Raw genomic sequence first — 22,493 nt, 5'->3', positions numbered from 1 at the left:
CTTGCACCTTGTTTTCCACGGCCTCTCAGCCTTTGCTGGGATAATCGGCTCATAAGAGAGAAACAGTTTAAGGACAGCTGTTCTGGCATTAATTAAAGTGCCCTACAGTTCTTTCCTAATAAAATCACTTCTCTTCTAAGGTCTTCTTGCCCAATTTGTTTTAATACCTGTCCCTAATTAAGTCCAGTGAGAGGAATTCACTACTTCAAATGAGTTAAAAACGGATGTTCTCAAGGCACCTGCATCTGAAGAAACTTATTTTTGAAGTCCATGAATTAAATTAAGAGGGGACATTTTCCAGCTGATCACTCTCTTTTGATTAGCGCAAACGAGCTGCTCCACCAGCGCTGTGTTAAAAATTGTCTCACTTGCTTTTCCGGCTAATTTGGAAAGAGTTCAGCTGTTAGGGTGCTAAATAGTCACATTAAACACTACAGACCTGCAGTGCTTTAGGCTGAGTCCTTTAAAAAGGAGATTGAGCATCCCATCAGCTGAGGATGCCCCTCTCCACGGATAGCTATGGAAACACGCTGCCCAACAGCGCTGACAGTGACTTGTTGACCAACAAAATGCTGGCACAAGCCCCGTGTATCAGCCATGGCAACCGGGCTGGGAGCGTGGCAATGGCAGCTGCTATGCACAGAACAGCGCTCTTAAAAATATCACGGCTGAAACCCATTAAAGAAAACAAAAATAGAAAATACGCAAGAAACCGAGGCTGTGTGCGAACAGATACCGGGAAGGATGCTCGGTACATTTATAGCTACAGCCTGCCCCAAATTTTCCTGGACTTTTAACCCAATGCTTCTTCACTATGAGCAACCCAAATGTTATTTTTTTTTTTAATCAGAAAATGTCAAACTTTCTGCCTTTTTTTTTTTTTACTCTTGCTAATGTGATCAAATTTGAGAGCTGACCTGTATCAGCCTAAAAGCAGAACACTGGTATCTGTTGATCTCCCAGACCTGGTTCACAGCACAGTTTTCCCTCTGTGTCATCCCTTTTACCCCAGACAGCTCTGTGGGCTGCATAGGACAGGGTGTGAAGGGAGAAGCTCATTGCCTTACTCCTCCCAACACAGTGTAAATCTGATAGAAAATGGCTCAGAGCCATTCTGAGGGGCATCTTTAATGATAATTTCCTACCTCTTGTCAGAGTCTGCAGTAAAAGTGATCAATCAGTCAGGGGCGATATGCTGGGACAGAGCCTAAGCTCTTTGAAAGCAACCCCACCTCCAGCTGAGCCTCAGGAGAGCCAAATCCATTCCTGGTGTCAGCCCAGCCAAGCACACAGCTCTGCAGGGAAGGTTTGGGCTCTGCTGTCTCCTTACGTCAGGCCCCCGCTCCGGGAGCTGGAGAGATTGCAACCAAGAATTTACTCATGGAAGAATGAAAAACTGCCCTGTTCCACCTCTCCCTTCCCACCTGCTGGGCTTTATCTCTTAAAACTTGAAAAGTAAGGCAGAAAGATTGGCTCTGAGAGCTTTGACCCATTAGTTGGTTTTCTCATAATTCCAAAAGCTGAGCATTCAAATAAAAAAAAAAAAAAAAAAAAAAAAAAAAAAGAAAAAAAAAAAAAAAAAAAAAAAAAAGAAAAAAGAAAAAAGCAAGCAGCCCAGCCTTTGCCATCAGGGATGAATTCCACGTGTTCCAGCAGATCTGCACGGTGGTAGGCTGGTTCCTGCTGGAGCTGGGTGTTTGCCATGCTTTCCTAGAAAAGCTCTCTGCTGCTCTCCCTGCAACATTAATTCTGAACAACAGAGATGGAATGAAATGTAGGTCTGAAAGCAAGCCACGAGGTAGGGAGCAATATTTAGCTTTCCCAGAGGTCTCACCTGTATTGGCAGTGGTTTAAAGATGTTAGTGTGGGATTAAGGGGCTAAATCAGACATTTTATTAGTTACAGGAGCCCATTTTCCTTGTTAAATAATTGAATGCCTGTGCTTAAGGCAAAGGTCTAGGCTGCTGGCGACTCCAGGCCAAGCTCTCACAGAGGATCAGCTGGAGTTGGCAGCACCAGTCTCTCTGTGAAGATATCTGCGTTTCCTTTTATCTGGAGTAGACACTGAGTGTTGCTGTGAACATCAATTCCTGGAACATTTCTGACAAGGATTTACACGAGGAGATACAAAGATTCAAATTCCTTTAAAGGAAATAATGTTTCTTCTAAATAAGAGCAAAACAAGAGCTGAAGTTGTGTCTTCATAAGGGTTTTTTGTTTGTTTTCTAAATCTTTGCCCAGGATGAGAACTCAAAGGCCTGATTAGGTTCAGGTCTTTATGAGGCATCGGCCTGCCCAGGAAAAGAAAATGCTGAGAAATTTGCAGCAAAACTGTTTTTATTAATTTTTCAACTATTCTGCAGATTTAATAAATTAAAATACCTCTGCAAATACTTTGAAGCTTTTTCACCTCTGGTAACATTTTGTACCTTATCATTTCTAACTGTGCTACAGAGAAAAACACATTATTATGGATTTTGTGGTAGATCCTCCAATTTATCAACCTAAAAACATTTCCAAGCAATAGAGGCTCTCTGTGTAAGTTAATATGTCACAGGCCATCTATCACCCAGGGTCTGCTGAGTCTGCATTCCTAATCAATGACTTGACACCTTGAGTTAGTGAACACTTAAAGGTTATATCTGTGCCAAGTGATGTGACCAAAGCATTTCAGCCTCCAGCAGGGGACACCGGGCACCTTGATCCTTCTGGGTGTCCTCCACGTGGGTGCATCACAACTTCCTCACCTGAGCAAGCCTCGCTCTCCACACGAGGGGACACTGAAATACCCCAGGACTCAGTGGATGGGGGAAAGCCTCCAATTTCCAGGGGACATAATTCCACTCTGCCTCCTTGCCCTGTCCCTGGGGCCGGCGTGGAGATGCCTGTCCTTGCAGGCGTCCATCACGTCCCGCCCCGGCGGTGCTGTGCTGGCTTCCTGGCCATCTGCCACGCTCTGGGTGAATGATGACGGCAGATACGCGGTGCTGTGGGCCCTGGGAGGCTTCACATCACTAAATAAATGTAATGAATATATATTATTTCATTTCCCCCCGCCTCCGCTAGATGCATTTCTGCACTTTGGTCTTGTTGATTTGCTGAGGCTTCACTCTGTGTAATCCACGAGCTCCATGTGCCACGGAGCGGAGCTGGGAGATCTGTGAGGTCAGAGCTTCAGGTGAGAGAGACCTTGGCACCACACAGGCATGGATATGAGCTGGTAATGTCATATATCCCACTGCATGCCTGGCCTGAAAGTTACAGGGGATGCAGCTTCCATCCCATTCCATCCCATCCCATCCCATTCCATCCCATCCCCCACCTGAGCACCTCAGAGCACGTGAGCTCGTGCTGCTGTACATGTTCCTGCAGACCTGGAAATGTGAGAGCAGGGCAAGTGTTTGCAGACACAGGGCAGACTCTGGGGAGGGTCAGGGGTGCAGGTGGGCAGGCGCTGCCTCCGCCTCGGCGGAGGAGACGCGTCTTTCAGCCCGTGACAGATTTACTCCTGTGACCCAGCAAGCAGAGGTCAGAAGGCCCTGACAGCAAACAAACGAGAAATGGCATCTTTCAGAAATTCCTGCAGTAGTTTCTTTCCCCTCTGCCCACTGCATTTCTCCCACCACACACATCCATGGGGGACAGGCCAGGCAGAGAGACCCATTCCAGCCTGGGTGCCAACCAGGATGTCTCCTCAGGGCTTTGCAGTGCCTGCTCTTGGTCATATCCTCCCTGCTACAGCCCGAAGTGCTCCTCAAACTTTACACACTGTTGGGGCAATGATTTGTAGAACCACCTGCCAGCATCCCCCATTGCTCCTGCTTTGGCTCCTTACAGCTCCTGCAGCTTCCATGCCTGTGTCTGAAATAAACAAGATCCATTCAGAAAAACTTTGTCCAGAAGCAGAGACATGGTGAAACTTTGCACGCTCTTGTTCATCTCCCTCTGTCAAAGTTCCTGTCCCTTGAAGCCACTAATCTCAGCGAGTTGTTAGATGTCCTTGTCCCAAAGTTTGGTTTGGGAGCCCTTAGCATGAGACAGCACGTGCATGGGCTCAAATCCTTACCACAGGGAAAGGACTGAATCCTTTTCCCCCTAGCCCCTGCAATTTGCTTTCTAAAGTGTCACCAGTTATGAGGGGTGAACATATTTAAGTAATTTATTTTATCCACTTATGACAAAGACAGTAAACCGTCAGTCAGAAAACATGGAAAGAGATGAATTAACTGAGCAAGTTTTCTTTGCTGCTTAATTGTTCCAGAGAGGCAGAGTTCTGGGGAGGATGATGAATCATTGTTTAGGAAATATTTCTTCCAAGAAGACAATTTGAAAAAATACATTTATAATTTATTGCAACCTCTTGCTTTGTCAGGGAACAGCAGCCAAAGGCAGAAAGTTCCTCCCTCCCCCGTTCTCCTTCCCTCAGTTCATTATCACTATAATCTTATCTCCCGTACCCTCTCCTCACCCTTTGAATATTACATCTCCTCCCGCTTGTGTGCGGAGGTGTAGCCGTGTGCAGGGAGGGGGTGGGAGACTGGGAAAAATCGTCACATATTTCAGGCTGGCTCTATTTAAATGAGTTTGGGATTGTGCTTCTCTGGAGCAGATGGCCCTGGAGATAATGATGCCTGAGCAGCGGAGGCTGGAGCCCCTCTCTCCTGTTGCCATGGTAGGCCACGGGGCTGAAATGGATTCTGCTTATTAAATTTGCGAGCTCTTGTGTACTCAGGATGAATGGCGTTCGGTCATAAAGAGGCCCATCCTCCTAATGTGGCTGGATAGTTTTATCTTGGAAAGCCAGGCACTCTAACTCCGCCAGACGAGGGGCTCATTAACCTATTAACAGCAGCCGTGGATGGAGGAGTTCAGCCCACAGGGGCTCCGAGCGGGGTTTTCCAGGAACATGCCCAACGCCGGCGTCCTCGTGGCGTCAAACCCGGCTGAGGGCACCCAACCATCGCCTCAGAAATGGGAGAGTTTCGCTCAGCATGGTTTCCAGAAGGGTTTGTGTGGGATCTAACACCGCAGAGCCCATCAGAGCTGCTGTTAGCTCCTGTAGGAATAGCAACGAGAGGTCGGCATTGTCCAGGCCAGAAAGGCTTGCACGGGGTTACTGCTCAGCCTCTGATTTACAACACAACCTCTGCTTTTCAAATCACAATTACACAGAAATATGTGCAACACACCTTGGAGCCACAGCAAACACTTGGTAGGACAGAGATCACACTTTGTGATAGAAACTGAAGGAGAAAATGGAAAGATGTGAGACTTAGAGGACAAGTTTCTTAAAAAAGAAAAAGAAAAAAAGATAAAGAAACAGAAAAATCAAAGAAAGGATTGATGCTTTCTTCTCTGACTTTCCTGTAGGACCAGCCTTGGCTAATGCTCAAAGTGATAATGCTCCTCTGAGAGCCTCAAAACACTGCAGATTAAATAGAGCAAGCTGAAAGGCTTTACCTGAAAACATTATTTCTTTCTACAGAAAACTGTGGGTTTGATTCAAATAAATATTTATATGTCTGTTCCAGCCATGACAGACAAACCTGGCTATTTCCAGAGCACTGGAAACAGGTGTTTCCTTCCAGTTATCCTTCTACACAATCCTTTCACCCAGGTTTGCTTCAGATCACATGGTGAGACTGAAAGAATTGCAACTTTTTGTTTTTAATCATGTAAAAGCAAGTTTAGTTGTGATTTGAAGTGTAGTATCACTGGGATTTTGTTTTCCACTGCACTCTTTATGTAGAGCCATGCCAATGGTTTGGAAGAACGGAAATTTGATATGCAGTGAGACAACGTCTGTTACATTATAATGTTGTTAACTTTGATTAACCAGAGGTTGGTAAAATAGCAATGCACTATATTTAGTTTCATAGCACAATTTTTACATGTTATTATGCAAATTTTCACATGAGCTTTATTTCAAATGCAACCCATCTCTGTTTTCTTCCCCTGCAATCCTGCATGGCCAACAAGAGCCACCTGCCTGCGCTGTGCTGGGGGGTTTCCTTGCTCTGGCAGCATCTACCAGATGTGATATGAAATAATCACATCAAAGATTGTCAGCACTGGGCTTTTTTCCGCAGGACTAACACAGAAGTGAGGACTGTCTGGTGCAAGTCTTCCCACTCCAAGAGAAGGGGTCAGATACCAAACACTATCATACATTCCAACATGATTGGTTGTTTGGTGTTTTTTTGTTTGTTTTTTTTTCTTTTGTGAGTGTAGAAGTAAAAGTTATATTTGAAAATGTATTTATAGACACATGAATCTTTAAATTTTTTTAAAAAGATGGGTATTTAGTAATATTTGTTTGTGACAGTTGTAAACTTTGTAATTTTTGAGGGTTGATAATGATAGTTCCCTGACCTAGTGATGGGCTTGGTGTGGAGCTGTGAAGCTGATGGGAGATTTTCTAAGGGAAACATTTTCCCTCCCAGAACTGGATAATGTAGGTTGGAAAGGGAAGAATTCATGGAACAGAAATTGGTGTTGTAGCTCTTCTTCCACAAAAGGTAAGCAGGCAGCTTGCCCTCTTTGAATCTAAGAGAAACTTGGCAGGTAACTCCAGAGTCACACAGAAGGGGCTGGAAATGGTTCAAAAAATCCTCCTCAGCTTCCAAATCCCTCATCCCAAATGTGTAAAAGCGTCATTGCACATGGTTGGGGCAAATAATCATCCATAGTGTGGGAAGATCATTGTGGCCTCTGTAAATGAAGCACAGAAGTCAAACCCAGCCAAATTTCTTGGCATTCAATTCTACTTTCAGGACGGAACTCGAGGTTAATTCTCCTAATGAAACAGAAGCAAAAGGGATGTTCACAAGAGTTGTGCTTGCTTGGCAAAGCCAGCTGAACATTTAGCTTTAACACTCCATTTCTGGGAGTGCTGAGGATCTGCATCCTGCAGCTGACTTTGAACATCGTGTCTCATCCAGGGACCCTGGACATTCCCCCGTCAGCTGCTGGGTAGAGCAGATTCTGCAGCACATGCATCATCAAGCTGAGATGATATGAAATACAACCCTCACTCAATATCAGCTCCTTAGAAAGCTCTGCAGATCAGAGGAGCAGAAACCTGCCCACATTTCCACGGAGCTCTCAAATCAACCCCAGCAATACCAAGCGGAGGCAATTCAAGTTGTAACAGGCTGCTTGGAAGTGCTGCTAAGGTGTTTATGTATTTATTCCTGTCCAGCAGTGTCTCCCAGCAGGTCTCCTGGCCTGGGCTGGCCACCAGAGCCGAGGCTGGGCTGGGGGCCAGCTTCATGGATGGATCGGGTGTCTGCATGCGTAAGCCTGCCCTGGTGCCCGGTAGGTGCAGCCTGCAGGACTTATCCAGGGTCACCTTGAGTGGCTGTGTGCGAGCAGAGACTGCAGCCAGGTCCCTGCATGCCAGGTCTGTGCTCCCAGCCCTGACCCACGTCCCTCTTTGTTCTGAAATCCCCTCCAACAGCGAGGGTGGATGCAGAAGAGGACGGGCAAAACGCTCCTGGGGCAGCTGCCTACGAGTGCAGACCATAGAAAAGGGATTAGCTCCGTCTTCAAAATGCAAATCCCCTCGACACACGCCAAGCTCACGGCACTCCTGGAGCCGTTTGCCCAGTCCTGACTTACAGTTTTTACACAGACACGAGCTTGCCAACTTAATGTCGGAGGTTCGGACACCGGTGAATTAAAAGGGAGCCGACAAATGAAAAGCCGATTAGCAGATATTAGAGGGATATTGAGATGGAGGGGCCTCAGCGGTGGGGAAAGGCTCCTGGCCCTCACTTTGGTTTGTAGCACAACCTCCTTCCTGACTTCTGCAGCTCCTTTGCCATGTCTTAATCCCCTTGCACAGGGATTAAATGACCCCAGAGGAAAGAGGGGCTTCTATTGACTCTCCACCTCAAAATCCAGCCCCCAAATTATGCAGAACAAGAAGAAATGAGCCACAGCAGGCTCCTTGCTCCCCAGTCACCACCTTAGGCAAGGTGACGGGAACCAGGTGATCTTTAAGGTCCCTTGCAACCCAAACTATTCTGTGGTTCTATAACAAGGTGATTGTGCAGCAAAGTGGCTCTCTTTTGCCATTGGGGAAAATTTCCAAGCATTTATGGAGAACTGTGACTGAGAGGATTTCAGGTGTGCTGGACATGCAGCAGCTGTGAAGCAGAGCACCTGGAAAGTTTGCTCAAGCAGTCAGAAAAGCTACATTTTAGCCCTGGCCTTCATATTCCTATCCTGCAATCAGCATTTACCCACATTTCCCTAAACTGGATACTCATTAAATTGGGACACTTGGACTTCCAAACCATTGTTTCTCCCAAACAGACTAAGCTGCTGCCGAGGGTGGTCTCAGCCCAAGCTGGCAGGAGTCAGGGTGGTCACTAAAGAGCCTCCCCAAAGCCGTCCCAGCAGCAGTCCCAGCAGTGGACACAAAGACAAACAAGAGAAGAAAATCCCTTTTTCTGCTCCAACAGAACTTCAAATGGACCAAAAAGACAGCTGTGAGCTTTGGGAAGGGAAAGACGTGGTGATTTCTCACCAACATTATTTATTCTGGTTCTGTCTCCATCATATCTTGATGAAACACTGCTCAGGAATCCTCATCCGCGTGGGCTGGCACCAGCACAGGAACACAGGAACAAGCAGGAGATGCTGAAAGAGGTGATCAAAGATCCCTGTGAGCATCCTGACAGTCAGTTTTACACCTTAGGATTTTTGAAGCAAACAGGGAAAAGCCACTTTAGAAACGCTGGCAAAGGCAAACTGAAAACACGGGATGAAGATTGGTCTTTTCCTTTCATTACCAAACAGCAAACTTGGAACCTGAAATTTTCTTGCTTGTGAATGCTTCTTGTGTCTTCCCAAACTGGGACATACCCACAAGCAATTTTATAAATTGAAGACAAACACTTCAGTCATGAAGCCAGCTTAACTTCACAGGCAAAACAAGAACAGCATTAACCCAGGCATTCTTGAAGTAACATTTTAGATTTTCTGTTAAAAAACAAATTACTGACTGCAGGAGGAAGAAAGGAATCATTTTGCTGTGATAATTGCAAAGCACACAAAAAAGGTAATTTTTTGCCTGACTTACATTCAGAAATGTCTCAGCTTTTACCAAACAATCTTGGTTACCAACAGAAAGAAAGCACTGAAATATGCAAATATTTAAAAACTAGCAAGCAAATCCCTGGAGAAGAAGGAACAAAAAAGAAGTGGGGGAAGGGGTGCCAGTGAATATAGAGATGTCACAGGCTGGGAGCTGCTTTTCTGAAGCCTCTGGGAAGTTCTCACCAGGGACAGCCCAGGAAAGCAATGGCATGAGGACATCCTCGAGGTCCAGCTCTCAAGCACACTTGAACCTGAAAAGCAAACCATGGCTGTGCAGGCTGTGATGCTTGCAGCAGCCTCACACACACTCAGAGCAGGATATTTAAATGTTCTTTAGGCTCCCTTAGTGGCACTACAAAGCAGTGACAGCTCTTTCCCAGCCTGGATGAAGACCAGATATTCCAGCTCGTTTGTACAGCCGGCAGATATTGAAGGTTATGTTGCAAATCATGAGACCTAGAGACCTGTATTCCAGACCTGTCTTCCAGATCTTTCACCCCAGTAACTTTCTTGCCCTTGGTGAGAGGGTCTGTGTCAAGTGACTGGTCACCCTCAGCCCAAGGTGACGTGGCCTTGCTCAGGGCAAGCAGCTGGGTGGGGTTTTTTCCCACTTTCCTTGCAATTGCCAGGAGTTTCAATAAGCATGTGCTGCCAGTTTCACCAAAGTGTTTCTAACATGCTTTATTGGCACTTAAGGTTTTATTCTGTTGGGTAGTGATTTGCACTGGAAACAGGCATAAAATGGGACATGTTTGGGCTTAAAAAATAGCAAGCCTGGGCAGGCTGCAAGTTCAAAAGAGACAGAAGGAAAGATTCCTTTGTGAATTATTTGTAGAGCTGGGACAGAAGCTCCTTGCTTGAGAATCCAGAAAACTACTACAGAAATTCACAGAATACCCCTCCAAACCAACTTCGAGCCTAATGCGGGATTTTCTGGAGACCCAAATCACCCTGTTCGGGTGAAGGATTTCCCAGGGCTGTTCTGAGCTGCACAGCCGGTCCCTACAGGGAGCAGTTGGAGGATCTGCAAACCCGGGCGCATCTCTTGCTCCCTGCCCTCCCGCAGTCCGTCCGGGATGTCCCTTGGTGCCGGTGGCACCGGGGAGCCCCGGCCGCGGTAGGTGGGTGGCAGAGGCGGGCCCGTGTGAACCCCAGTCGCTGGGTACATTTTCTTCCCTGCGCGCTGACACGGCTCCGCTTTTGTTTCCTGAGTAAATAGAAAAGCCACGGTGGCAGGAAGGAGAAAGGCAAGGCAGGGCTCGGCAAGCAGCGCCTGTTTACAATGACAAAGGGCTCTGCCACACTTAGGGGAGGAAATTTTCCTTCCAGACTTCAGGGCTCATTAAGTGAGTGGGCATAGCTAATAGGCTTTGTGTGCGAACGGCCCCAGCCTTGCAAGGTCCAGCTGTCACTGGGGCGAATGTCAAAAATAACAGCGGGCTCAGCCATTCTCCACCCCGCTCGGGCTTTAAAATTTATCTTTAAAAGGGGGAGGAGCAGGCAATGAAAAGTAGCAAGCAATTAATGGGAGACAAAAGCAAATGGACCCGCCGGGGCTGATTGAGGGAGGGGGGAAAGTCCCCCGGAGCTGGGCTGGAGGGTTGGTGGGGAAGGAACAGAAAGCCCAAGAACCCTCCTGTCAAGCAGAAACTCGTTGCGGTGATAAACGCACGGGGCAGGGCTGGGAGGATGCTCAGGAATTGAGGGTCCCGGCCGTTCCTCTCCCGGCTGGGCAGATGCAGCCGTGTCCCTGCCACGCGTCTTCGCTCCCTGAAATCTCCCTCGCAGATGGTGACTCCGAAACAGCGAGCACATGTCTTCCCTCGGATAATCCCGGGGTCAGGCTCCTCCGAAGTTTAGTCTCTCACTGCCAGCAGAAAGCTGACAAAATTATGCAGAAATAAATATGCTTCCATGTTTAACTTTTCTCTTTCACCCCATCCAATCTCAGCCTGCCCTGAGATAATATTTGCATGCGTTTGGTTTATCCCCCTGTCAGCTCCGTCTGGAGGGAGACGCACAAATGGCTCGTTTGAGGGTATTTGTGATTCATGTGATGCATCAATGGAAAAAAAAAAAAAGGATTTAAAATCTCCAGAACTTTTAATAGCTCACAGAGTCTTGGCACCCACAGTCCCACGGAACGTGCCTACTGTATTTTTAGCTAACCTCGAGCTGACTTTGATTTCAGGCAGCAACATCCCACACTCCAGAGCTTTTCTTTGTTTTAAAGAATGTACCCTTTCTGCAAACCAAGTCACCCACGTTTTTAAAACACAAGGGTACACCCCTTCACTTTTCCTGCTGAAAACTGTTTTTCCATGAACCTTGCAGCTATTGGGTCCCTGCACCAAGGCGAGATTGTGCTTGATCAGCCTGAACTCATGATATTTACCCAGTGCTTCTGGGTAGAAGACACGAGCTATGAGCAGTGGGTTCTGTATGTCAGACAATTTAGGGGTCAAACCATGGTTTTCAGACCAAGAAGTTCTATAGTTGTGAAATTCCTCTTGATCCCATGTCTGAAAATTGAGCTTCCTGAAACAAAGGCACTTGCAAGTGTTGGCTGTAGCACAAGGGTTTAACCAAATGGTTTAACATCATTTTTGGCAATGAGGAGTTCAACCCACAGCACTTCCAGCACTGCAGAAGTACAGGTTGGGCCTTCCCCACCTCCAAGGCCAGGCAGAGCTCCAGGTTGCTGGGAAGGGCTGGGATGACCTCACAGTGCTGTGAGGCCAAGGCAAAGGATGCCTGTGGAGGAAACGTTCCCAGAGGAATTCAGGGCACCTACTGCAGAGCCAGACAGCCTTGCAGAGCGGATGCTGACACATCTGATTACACTCTGGTCTTAAACAACAGTAGTACATCTTTTCCATTCCCCATTGCATTCCCTATTTTCTCACGTGCAGATACGCTGTGATAAAAGACAAAGCAAACTCTTAGGAACTTTTGGGTTAGTTTGAGCCTCAAAATATGGCCACAGAAGAGGTGAATCATGCCTGGAAATCCTTGAGGGTGCCTGAGAACAGCACAGAAATTTTGCCTGAATGAGTCACGCTCGGGAGAGTTTGAGCTCTCAAAAGACGCAACAATACACCTTGATGGGAAGGAAGCGAAGAGAGGGAGCCTACTCCAAACACATCTGCTCAGATCCAGGGTTCAGCTTGTTGCACTTGTATGGGGAAATCTGTGCAAACAAACAGTTATTGAATGGGTCAACTGAGCAGAGCGGCTGAAGGAGCGGAACAATGGGGCGGTTTATTCACTTAATGTATGCCAAGGCCATTCACCAGGCAAGCACCTCTCAAGGAGCCACGTGACAAACAGACTCAATTTGCTGTTTGCCGAGGTCATGCGTTTGGGGTGACACGGACAGTATTTGTTAATGGGAGTGACAAGGACAGCGAGGGAGTGGCCTCGTTTCCAGCACCTCCACGGCGTTGGGGTTTTGTTCTCTTTAATTGCATGTGTGGAGGAGAGGGATTTTCTGAGCTCCTCACTGAGATGTGATGCTTGTATCTCCAGTTTTTTGTTTTTTTTTTTTTACCTCTCCGACACCTTTGAAAAGCTTGGGAAGCCAATGTGTGCTGCTGCACAATGCTGTGTGTCCCTCTGCCACCAGTCCCTCCGTCACCAGTGTCATGTCAGGTGGGATTTGGAGTCCAGCAGCAAAGGCAACATGGAGCCATCAGCATATGGGGAAGAGAACACAAAAAGCAGGGAATTAATTCAGGGTTTCATTCACAGTCAGCCTCGGCCTTCTAGATGCTGCAAAACACTCCGAGGTTCAGCTGTACAAACAGTGGGTTTGACAAATTCATCCTCCCCTTCTGTCCAAGGACCCTTCATGGCCACTTACAGCTTCCCTGCATTTATTTGCTATTCAAACAGATTTGATGGATAACTTTTCTTTAAAGTAAAGCGAGTTGATGGACCATGGCAGTCTCCAGTTGGAGTCTGTCTGCTGAGTAGAGGTGAAGGGATCACAGGCTGCAGTTGATCCCTGCTTGTTGATGGAGGGTTTGTTCAACTCTCCTGAACTTGCAAAATCCACTGCTGGTGGTGACCTTTCACATAGTATGGGACTCAAAGACCAAGGGTGGTGGGACGGGGTTTGACACCATTTGCACAGTCAGGTGGGGGTTTGCTCTGGGTGAGACAGCAGAGCAGTCAGACAGCTGGGGAGCAGGATCTAAACACCTCTTTGAGGCATTACCCGAGATTTTCAGCATAAGACAACAGCAGGAGGATAGAGGAGAACAGGCTGATGGAGAAGGGAAGAGGAGGAACAAAAGAAGTGGCAGGAAAGGGAGAAAAGATAGACAGGGCAGGATGGTGCTGCACCGGGGGGAGCATCCCGCACCCCAGCCTTGCTGGGCTGGAGGCTGGGCCAGCCTGGCTGACGGGCCCGTCTGCCCAAAGAAGACGGAGGTTTGGGGGACACACATTGCCCAGCCTCACCTCTCTTCCCGCTCCCAAGGTCCCCTTCCCCCTCAGGCCGGGACTGACAGGATTTCCTACGCATCTGTATGCAAATCACAGGCTGACGCACCGGGAGAGGCACTTTGTTCCGAGCATCCCCGGCACAGCTGCTCCGCTTCCCTCCGGCCAGACACACCGCGGGGCTCGGAACGCGGCCGCACCGACTAAAGCACGGCGCAAATTTAGGCAAAGGCTCCGCGTGCTGCCCGTTCCACAGCCAGGGTCTGCCATGAAGTGTTGAAGGGTCTTTGATAGGGACAGGAAAAAATCAAGCTGCCTTTAGGATGTATCAGGGCAGGTCTTTGGGAAAGCAGAAGGTGAAGGACGATGCCTTGTTAGAAGACCAAACCAGAGTATTTTTTTATATTGATGTGGCTCCTCTTGTCCAGCCCAGTGCCTGGCTGGGAAACAGTCTGCTCCCAGGCCAGAAGACAATTTCTTGCAGCTGAGACTTGGTGGCAGAGCTTCAGTTCCCTCCAGCCCAAGACACAAAGCACAGCCCCCCCACATAAAATACCTTTGGATTTCTTCAGTGTCTCAGCCAAACCACTCCGCCTTCTGCCTTCTCTTTGGATTTTTTTTTTTTTTTCAGTTAGAAACCCATCACATTATGTGGGGGAAAAAAGCCACAACAGTGTCTATTGTCTCAAAAACCTGTTTATTTTCAGCAAGAAGTGTTTACAGGGCCCCGGTGAGTTCCCAGCCATCTCTGCAAACAGAGAGACCTGAAACACTCTGGGAGGTGATTTTTCAATCGACCAAGACAGGAGCACTAGAAATCTGCTGATGCTAAAACGAGCCATTGCTCCCCAAAACACAGACCAAGGTTTGAGCTGCTGGTCCTGAGCAGCTGTGTGGGGTGACTGACGGGATGGGCAAACCTGGACAGCCACCACCTCCCTTCCTCACTACTGGAAATTACAGCAAATACTGAGGGGGGCAATGGGAAACACCCAATTAAGGTGCAAGGTGCTTACAGGATATGCAAAAAAATCCCAAAAAGTGGCTTTTGACCAGGGTCTGGTTTATGGTTCGGCTCCGTCTGTGGCCAGGGTGACCAACCTGTGTGCAAACCCCTCACGCCTCTCTGGTGCATCTTCCATCCCAGCTGTCATTTGCAGCTCAAACAGCCGGTGCCTCGGGGGATCTGTTTATTTTCTTCTTTCTGCTGGACGAGATTCTCTGGCTCAACACTTTATAAAAGCAGATTTTATTTTTCCCTTCATCCCATGCGACACAGATGCAAATGGGGAACAGTAGGATGCCAGCTTATCTTTTATTTGTGCTTTTAGGTTATAATTGCAGTCTGAATCACTGACTTTTAAGTTACGCTACATTCTGCCTCAGCAGAGAAAGGGAGAGGAGCGGAAACAGGGAATGATCCCTTGAAGTTCAGTAACACCAAGCAGCTTTGCTTTCAGACAAAAAAGGCATTTGCAAGTGTTCCTCCCATTCGTTAAAGGCACAAACTATTGCCATGATGAAATAATAAAGAGAGTTAATTGAGATGGGGGGGCCGGGCTGGGGGATCGAACAAGAAAGGCAGCTTCGGCTCCTGTGTGACCATTGTGCTCACGATCGTGGTATCCATTTTCTAGCTCTGATTTTGGGGAGTTCAGAGTGTTTTACCCCAAAAATCAGCATTTCGGTGCAAAGCTGAGCTCTCCAGCCACACGAACCCCATCTCCTGGTGCAGCAAAGGGAATGTCGCTGCTGCCTGTCTGCTGTCGCCGCATCCGTCCCACTCCCGCCGGGGCTGGCGAGTCCAGCCGTACCCTGACCTGCATTAACACTTCCCGCAGGAGCCAGGGCTGCCGGCCCCGCTCTGCCGCAGACAGCGGAGGCAATAAAGCGATCCCAGCCCTGCCGGCTGCTCCGGCAGCGTGCGAGACACCTGGAGAGCCCGGCCATCCGCTCCCTCCTCCTTGCCCTCCGCAGGGATGGAGAGTGTGAAGTTATAAATCCCCGAACAACACGGGCTTAGCCATGGAAAGGGTATTTGCACTCAATACTGAGTCCCAGTTTCCTTTTGAAGGCTCTACATGTTTGATTAGCCAACTTCAGCAGCCCCATAGCATCAGGTCAGGGTAATTAGAGACCTTGTGTTAATGAGTAAACAATGACTCAAAAGCCTAATTGACACTTCCAAGCCCATGCATGTTGCTAATTGCCAGAGCCAGACCCACGGCCCCCGTGGTAACCCGTGTAAAACCCTCCCTATGAATAAAAGTTTTCCTCTGTATTGGCAGCGCCGCGGAATCTCCAGCAGCGGGCCAGGGGAAGGAGCGCCAGGGGCTGGGATGGGCTCTGCCACACGGGAAGTGCTGGAATGGGGGCTCTGTGCCTTTCTCCCTGCCAAAGGCCCGTCCCGAGGCTCCCGAGCAGACAATGCCACCGCGCCCTGCCCTGCGTGCCCCCGGCAATGACCCCCAGGACCACCCTCCTCGGAGGGGAAGGGCCGGCGGCCGCCCCGCTCCGCAGCCTCTCAATCTTGCCCAGACAAAGCCTGTCTGGGGGAGCGGGTCCTGGGGAGGGGGCCGGGGCAGCGCTGTCTGGTGGGAAGTGTCACGACTGGGTCGCACGGCAGAGAGTCCTGGAGAGGCAGTGGGAGAGCAGGGGTGAAAGGGCAGCGCTCCCCTCCCACCAGCCGCCCTCCCCACCGCCTCGGCTCGCTCCTCCTGCCCTTTGCTGCTCTGTCTTGCTGCTCCCCCAGCCTGGCCTCGGAACGAGGGAAATCCCAGCATAATTTACGGTGCATTTATCTCCCAGATAATTTACGGACACAGCATCTGCTAGACATGGGGTGGACACTAGACTTAAACTCAGCTTTCACACCCTCTAGGTTTGTTCACAGTAAATTTGGGTGTTATTCAGGCAGTTGGACTAGATGATCATTGCAGGTCCATTTCAACTGAAATATTCTATTCTATTCTATTCTATTCTATTCTATTCTCTCTTTTTTTTTTTTTCCTAACAATAACTCCCAAAAGAGCTAAAAGTGCCTCTTTGTCTGATCCCAGTTGCAGATCTAGTGCAGTTCATGCAGGCAAACTGCACTGACAAACTCAGCCCAAGGATCATGCCTCATCCCATGGGAGCTCAGCCTCGGCTAGGGTGTGATGGAAACACCAAATCAACCTTCATTTCTTTCCTCTGCACACAGCAGGGGCTGAAACCTGTCTCATCAAGTAAAGCCTTCCTTAAATTAGGTTGATATTATGGACTTAAGAAGCTCCTGGTGACAGGATCGACACAGACAGGCTAAAACAAACACCTGAGCTAAAAGCAGAGGTGCAGGCGAAAAACATCAAGTCATGAGAGCTTTGAAATGACCCCCAGCTCACAGCTTGGGTGTCCTGGTGAGAGACATCCCTGTGGCTCTGCTTTTGCACAAAGGAGAATCAGAGATTGCAAATGGGAAATGGGTGTTTCCTTCATGTCAAAAAGAGACAAAACCCCCTCACCAGAAACAACCCCCCCCTCACAACAAATTTACCAGCCAAAATTTGCTCCACCCCAGCTGATTTCCCATCCACACATCCATCTCTAATCATGAAAATTAATCGTGAAAATTAATTTTGAGGCATGCTGGTATTGACAGATCCTGATGCCTGGGTGAGGGCAGCACCACTTTGGGCTGCACGCCGGGGTTGCAGCCCTTGTCCCTGCAAGCAGAACTGTCCCCAGCCTCATGTGTCCCCATCCCGGAGTCCCCAGGCAGTGTCCGGGACAGTGTGAGGGAGCATCGGGCACAGACCAGGTGCATACTTCTATATGAGTCTCACTAATGGCCTTTCAGGTACAACATTATTATTTTCCTCTAATGGCTGCTTTTCTCTTTCTTCCTCGCTGGCTCATAAAAGGCACATCATAACTACAGAGGGAGGGGGGAAAAAAAGGCGAAAGCTTTGCAAATTACAGCAATCAGAGAGCTTGGACCATTAGCAGCATCTGGGACTGCATTTTACATAACAGTGGACACTTTCTTTGAAACAATTACAGCTAATAATGAATTAGGATTGACTGGGCTGTAAACGTTTCAAATTGCAATTCAGAGACTGTCACTCCTCACCATCCCCTTCTCGCTGGAAAAAGCCCTCTTAATACTCAGTACTCCATGAGGATCTTGGGAGGAGATGAGTGCAAAGTCCTATGCTGTAGCCTCATCCTGAGCCCCGATGGATTTGGGATCTTGCCTCCAAATGCAGATGCTTCAGGGAAGAGTTTACAGTGTAAATTGATGTATCAGGGTGGATTGCCCTGGTCTTTTTTAACTAATCCCAATTTAAGGATGGATCAGCAAGCAGTCCATTTCTGCGAAGGAACAGCTTTCCAAAGGGATGAGGGGATAGCCCCTCCCCAAGCCACACTGAGGAGCTGCTGTGGCCCATGGGGTGTCCTGTCTGCGGCTGCCCCAGCCCCTGTGAGCCCAGTGCTTCCCTGACTCCGCAGCTCAGTCTATTCCCGAATTTCTGTCCCATACTGTGGGGTCTGGGGCTCAATCCTCACATGTACCACAGCTGAGACTGTACCCTCAGTGAGCTGAGCCTCAGTGAGCCACCCTTTGAGGTGGCTCAAAATCCATCACAGACTGGGGCTTTTCTGCCTCATCTGGGACAATGAGACCCTCCAGTTAATGGGAATTAAAAAAGTGTGCGAGTTTAATATAAACCACAAAAGTTATTTGAGAATATATATATATTTGAGCTCTTCTCACCTTGTTTCTCGGGGTTGCACTGGCTCTGGAACACTTTGGAACACACCATGCCCTCCAGGGCAAGAGCCACTCCTGGGCCAAGAAGTTCCCGTGTCCCCCATGAAGCTCCAGACCTCCCAGGCAGAACAAGGACAGAGCTGGGGGGGGGTCACTGGGGCTCAGTCCCCCACCACAGCCAGCACAAGCCCCTCCAGCTGGGCTGTGTGTCTGCATGCTCGACCTCTACTGCAGCTGCCTCAACAACACAGGTACCTGAAGAGAAAGTGACGAAAAAGGCATCAATCCCTTCCCTTTTGCTGGAATAAAACCCTTCCTTTAAAAGGCAGCAAACATAGAGGGGGAGATTGAGAGGAGGAACACTCGGGCCCCTCTGCGGGAGCGCAGATGTGCTGTAAATGGGGTGCTCTCTACCCACTCAAAGCCCCCTTCTCTCCCGAGCTGGCAGGTCCTAAAAGGCCACTTGTTCTGCAAGTTGGCTGCTGTCTCACCCCTCGTGTCACCTCAGGTCTCGAAGATCATTCACGCAGGCTGATGCTCATCCCTGTTCCCAGGAGGGTCACCAGGCACACACTGAAGCAGAGGGGACATGAAGAGACAACGAGGATCCCAAATCTTCCCCAACCCCAGCCCTTCCCAGGGGAAAAGCAGCAGATTCAAAGATGAAAGGAGGCAAACTCAACCTGAAGCAAAAGAAACCCCATGCTCCTGTGTCTGATACACCCTGAGGAACAGTTTTGTGTCTATTCCTTGATGACATTTGAGTTTTGAAATGCTCAGCAAGATGCTCCAGTGCCAGCAAGCTGCAGATCATGGCTGCCACCTCTTGCACCCCGGGCACACCTCTCCTTCCACCTAAACCTGCCAGGTTTCATTAACAGCTTCTCTTTCCCATCTTTGGGAAACCTGAAGCCTGGCACTAAGCATGCCGGGCAAATGGCTGCCTATTTTACAGAGATGGCTCACACCAGCCTTAAAACTCTAATTATAGAAGAATAACAAGGCTCTAAAGCTCAGAAGCACTTAGATATTATTTCAAGCCAGCCAACGAGGAAGTTACAGCTGCTGTAATTAAACATGACACGGAGAAGTCAAGCATTAAACACAGGTTCATTAAGAAAGCGCAGGGACTCGGTGATCCATAAAGGCAGGACCTTGTAGTTGTGGGCCAGCTGGGGAGAAATTCAGAGGGGAAGTCTCACTCATCTACCTCCAAAAGGCAGCAGCAAAGCTGCTAATTGTGTTTGCATGATGATAACGAGGCACTGGCAGGACTTTCTGGAGGACAGCTCAGTTGCTGGCTGTGGTTGGGTTGCCAGGCCACCACCCTGTGCTGGGACTGTGCCAGGCACTGTGTAGGGTCAGCCCCTGTCCCCACAGCACCCAGAGCTCCCCTCACACCCCTGTGAATGAGCTCTTACACCCACATGTGAAGAGTAGAGAAGGTGGGACCCTGCCTTCTCCTTCCTGGTTCCCTCCCAGCTTCCATCCCCTCAGGGTGCCACGCTCCAGGTGCCCAGCCCAGAGCCCCCAGTCTATCTCAGCAGCCTGCAAATGAACATGCACTAATTAAGCAGCTCTCTGGGCTGGTTCCTCAAGTCCTGCAGAAACTGAAGTGAAGCATCCCAGGCAGGGACCATCTTGGGGAGCTTCAGAGGAGCAGAGATGGGAAATTCTGTGATTCCAACTGCAGGATGCCACATTTGGTGGTTTTACATTTGCAGATCCAGCAGCCATCTGTGTTTATTACACTAAAAGATCCCAAACCCAAGAAAATGCTCTCGTTATTTAGGTGCTGCTCCACCTGCAGATTCCTCATGCTCCCCAAGCAGCTCTGGCTGGGTACAGGGAAGGATGGGGCTGAGCCAGGTGGATTGTAGGTGCTGGCATGGGGCTGTTCACTCCAAATTTAGTTAATCCCAAGGCTCTTTCCACATGGGAATGGACGTGGCGTAGGGAGGCAGCCAGGCTCGCTGGGACCCCACAATTCCCCATGCAGCACCTTGGGGACAGGAGCCACAACCACTGAAACAGGACCATAACCTACAACCCCACTGAGACCCCTGAGGGGAGAAAAACCCACTGGGATTGGGGGAGGAGGGGGGGGGTTGGAAACAAGCCAGAAAAAATAGACACTAATCCTCAACCACCCCCAGATCTGAAAAAATTAAAACAAACGCCATCAAGATGCAGAAGAGGGGACGACGAGTAGAAGAAAGGAGGATGAACAGCACGACCCCCCCTGACCCGGAGCGTGCAGCCCCGGCTTTGTGCGAGCCCCTTCCCCCCTGCGCCTGCCCTACAATCAGGGCAGCTGCCTGGAACGGGGCCGGCTGCCGTGGAGGAGAGGGCAAGGGGGCAGAGAGTAATTTATTTACTCCTCACAATGTGCTGTTTGAACAGACTCCCAAAGAAAACGGAGGAGGAAGCAACACTCTGCCAGGCGGGAGGAGGAGGGGGATGTGGGGCTGGGGGAGATGGTCCTAAATGGATTAAAAATTTACCCTGCAACTGTGGGGCTTTAATTGATACAGGGGGAGGGGGGGAGCGGTAAAATTTCCCTCTAATTGTATTAAAGATACACTAATTAGGTTGATTAAAAACAGAGAGGCTGTTTCTTTCTTTCCCCAGAAGGCCTAAGGGATGGTGATGGGGAGGGGGGAGAAGTGCAAACAGATTGGAGTTTAAAAAAAAGAATACAAGAGAGAAAAAAGTACTCAGCCCCTGTGAGAGGTGCAGACCCATCAGCTGCCCGGGGCACCAAGAGAGCAGGAGCAGTCTCCCAGGAATGGTAGGATGGCCAAAGCTTCACCTTCTCCCCAAAAATGAGGTGCCAAGGTGGCAGAGTCACTCTCAGCAGCTCCAGTACCCCAAAATCCAGGTTTTTGGTCAGCTGCAATGCCCTAAAATTGGGTTTGCATTAATTTTGGCCCTGTTTTGTGAACTTTGGATCATCCTTATCTACATCCTTATCTACACAAATGTCTGTAAATCCTGTGGGTAAATAGATGTGCACATATATAAACTTTAAAATACGAGCTGTACTTTTGCCCCAGAAAGAATGAACCTAATGCAGTGGTTTAACTGCTTAGTCCCTACCCAGGTGATCCCAACCATTAGAGAACGAACACACTGAAAGGGAGAGGATGGGCAGGTTCACTAAACCCTCCCACTGCAGGTGCTTTCCTCCTCTTTTCACTTGCTGATTTCATTTCTTGCTCACTGATGCCAACCCTCAGCCCAGAGCCCACTGAGCAGGGGGTGACAGCCCCTCTGAAACCCTCTGTGAACTTCTTACCTGGGAATTCCTGGTTTGAGGAGCCATCTGACCTTTCCTCTTTCTTCAGAAGGACAGAAAAGTACTTTTCAGCCTGGGGAAAAGTTTCCCTCTGAAAGGTTTTATTGCTCCTGTACAAGGCAGTTGCTAATTGATCTGTCAAATGGCCAAGCTGTAAAACGGGAATGGCAAATAAAGAGCTGTGACTTTAAGGGAGATAAACAATATCGTGTTGGTTTTTTTTTTTTTCCTTCCTTCCTCTTCCAAATGACCATTTTATCCTTAGTCTGAAACCACGGGATGAAGGGCAAACTCAAATTGAGGAAGGAAGCTTGATGATTTCTGATGCTTCCATTACTGCATAATCAAGGACTAAAACTGCAATCAACAGAACCGCCTTTGCAACCCAGCAGCTTTCAAAAAACTCAAGTGAAAGGGAGATAATTTTCTTTGTGGGACTTTATGTTCCTGAACCACCACCTCCCTTCCGCCTTATTTTCTTAATGTTTGTTTAGGAAAGAGAAGTGGAGGGCTCCAAGGAGACAGGCGGGCTTGGATGAGCACAGTAAAGCGTGGTTTAGGCTGGAAGGGACCTTTGAAGGTCATTTCTGCAGAGGTCGAGTGCACACTGATGCAGGACAAAGTCATTGCAGCCCTGAGAAGGCAACTAGTCACCAAAGAAATCCTGGAATGGTTTGGCTTGGAAGGGACCTGAAAGGTGATCTCGATCCCAGCCCCTGCCAGGAGCAGGGACACTTTGCACTAGACCAGGTGCTTTGTGTTCGAGCAGCAAAAGTGCCATATTCCACCACCCCCACCTAGAACTTGGTGTGAGCCTCTCCTGTGGCAGGAGCTGGTGGTGGGACTCTGGTTTGGCTGCCAGCAGGTTCCTGACAAGAGGATCAGGGTGAA

At 48.8% G+C, this 22,493-nt stretch overlaps 1 long non-coding RNA gene across 1 annotated transcript; it reads right to left on the bottom strand.

The window, feature by feature from the left end:
- Window positions 1-8,583: 8,583 nt before the first annotated feature.
- LOC128796843 (uncharacterized) lies at window positions 8,584-21,684 on the bottom strand. Its single transcript, XR_008433913.1, has 3 exons — window positions 21,603-21,684; window positions 18,308-18,559; window positions 8,584-8,646 (listed from the first exon to the last, which is right to left on the bottom strand). It is a non-coding gene; the product is annotated as an uncharacterized LOC128796843 (long non-coding RNA).
- Between the last annotated feature and the right edge of the window lie 809 nt (window positions 21,685-22,493).

This window comes from Vidua chalybeata, chromosome 17 (genome assembly GCF_026979565.1).
Source record: "Vidua chalybeata isolate OUT-0048 chromosome 17, bVidCha1 merged haplotype, whole genome shotgun sequence".
NCBI classification, from domain to species: domain Eukaryota; kingdom Metazoa; phylum Chordata; class Aves; order Passeriformes; family Viduidae; genus Vidua; species Vidua chalybeata.
Note: the sequence above shows the minus strand (reverse complement) of the source record. Positions and strands in the feature narration are given on the sequence as shown.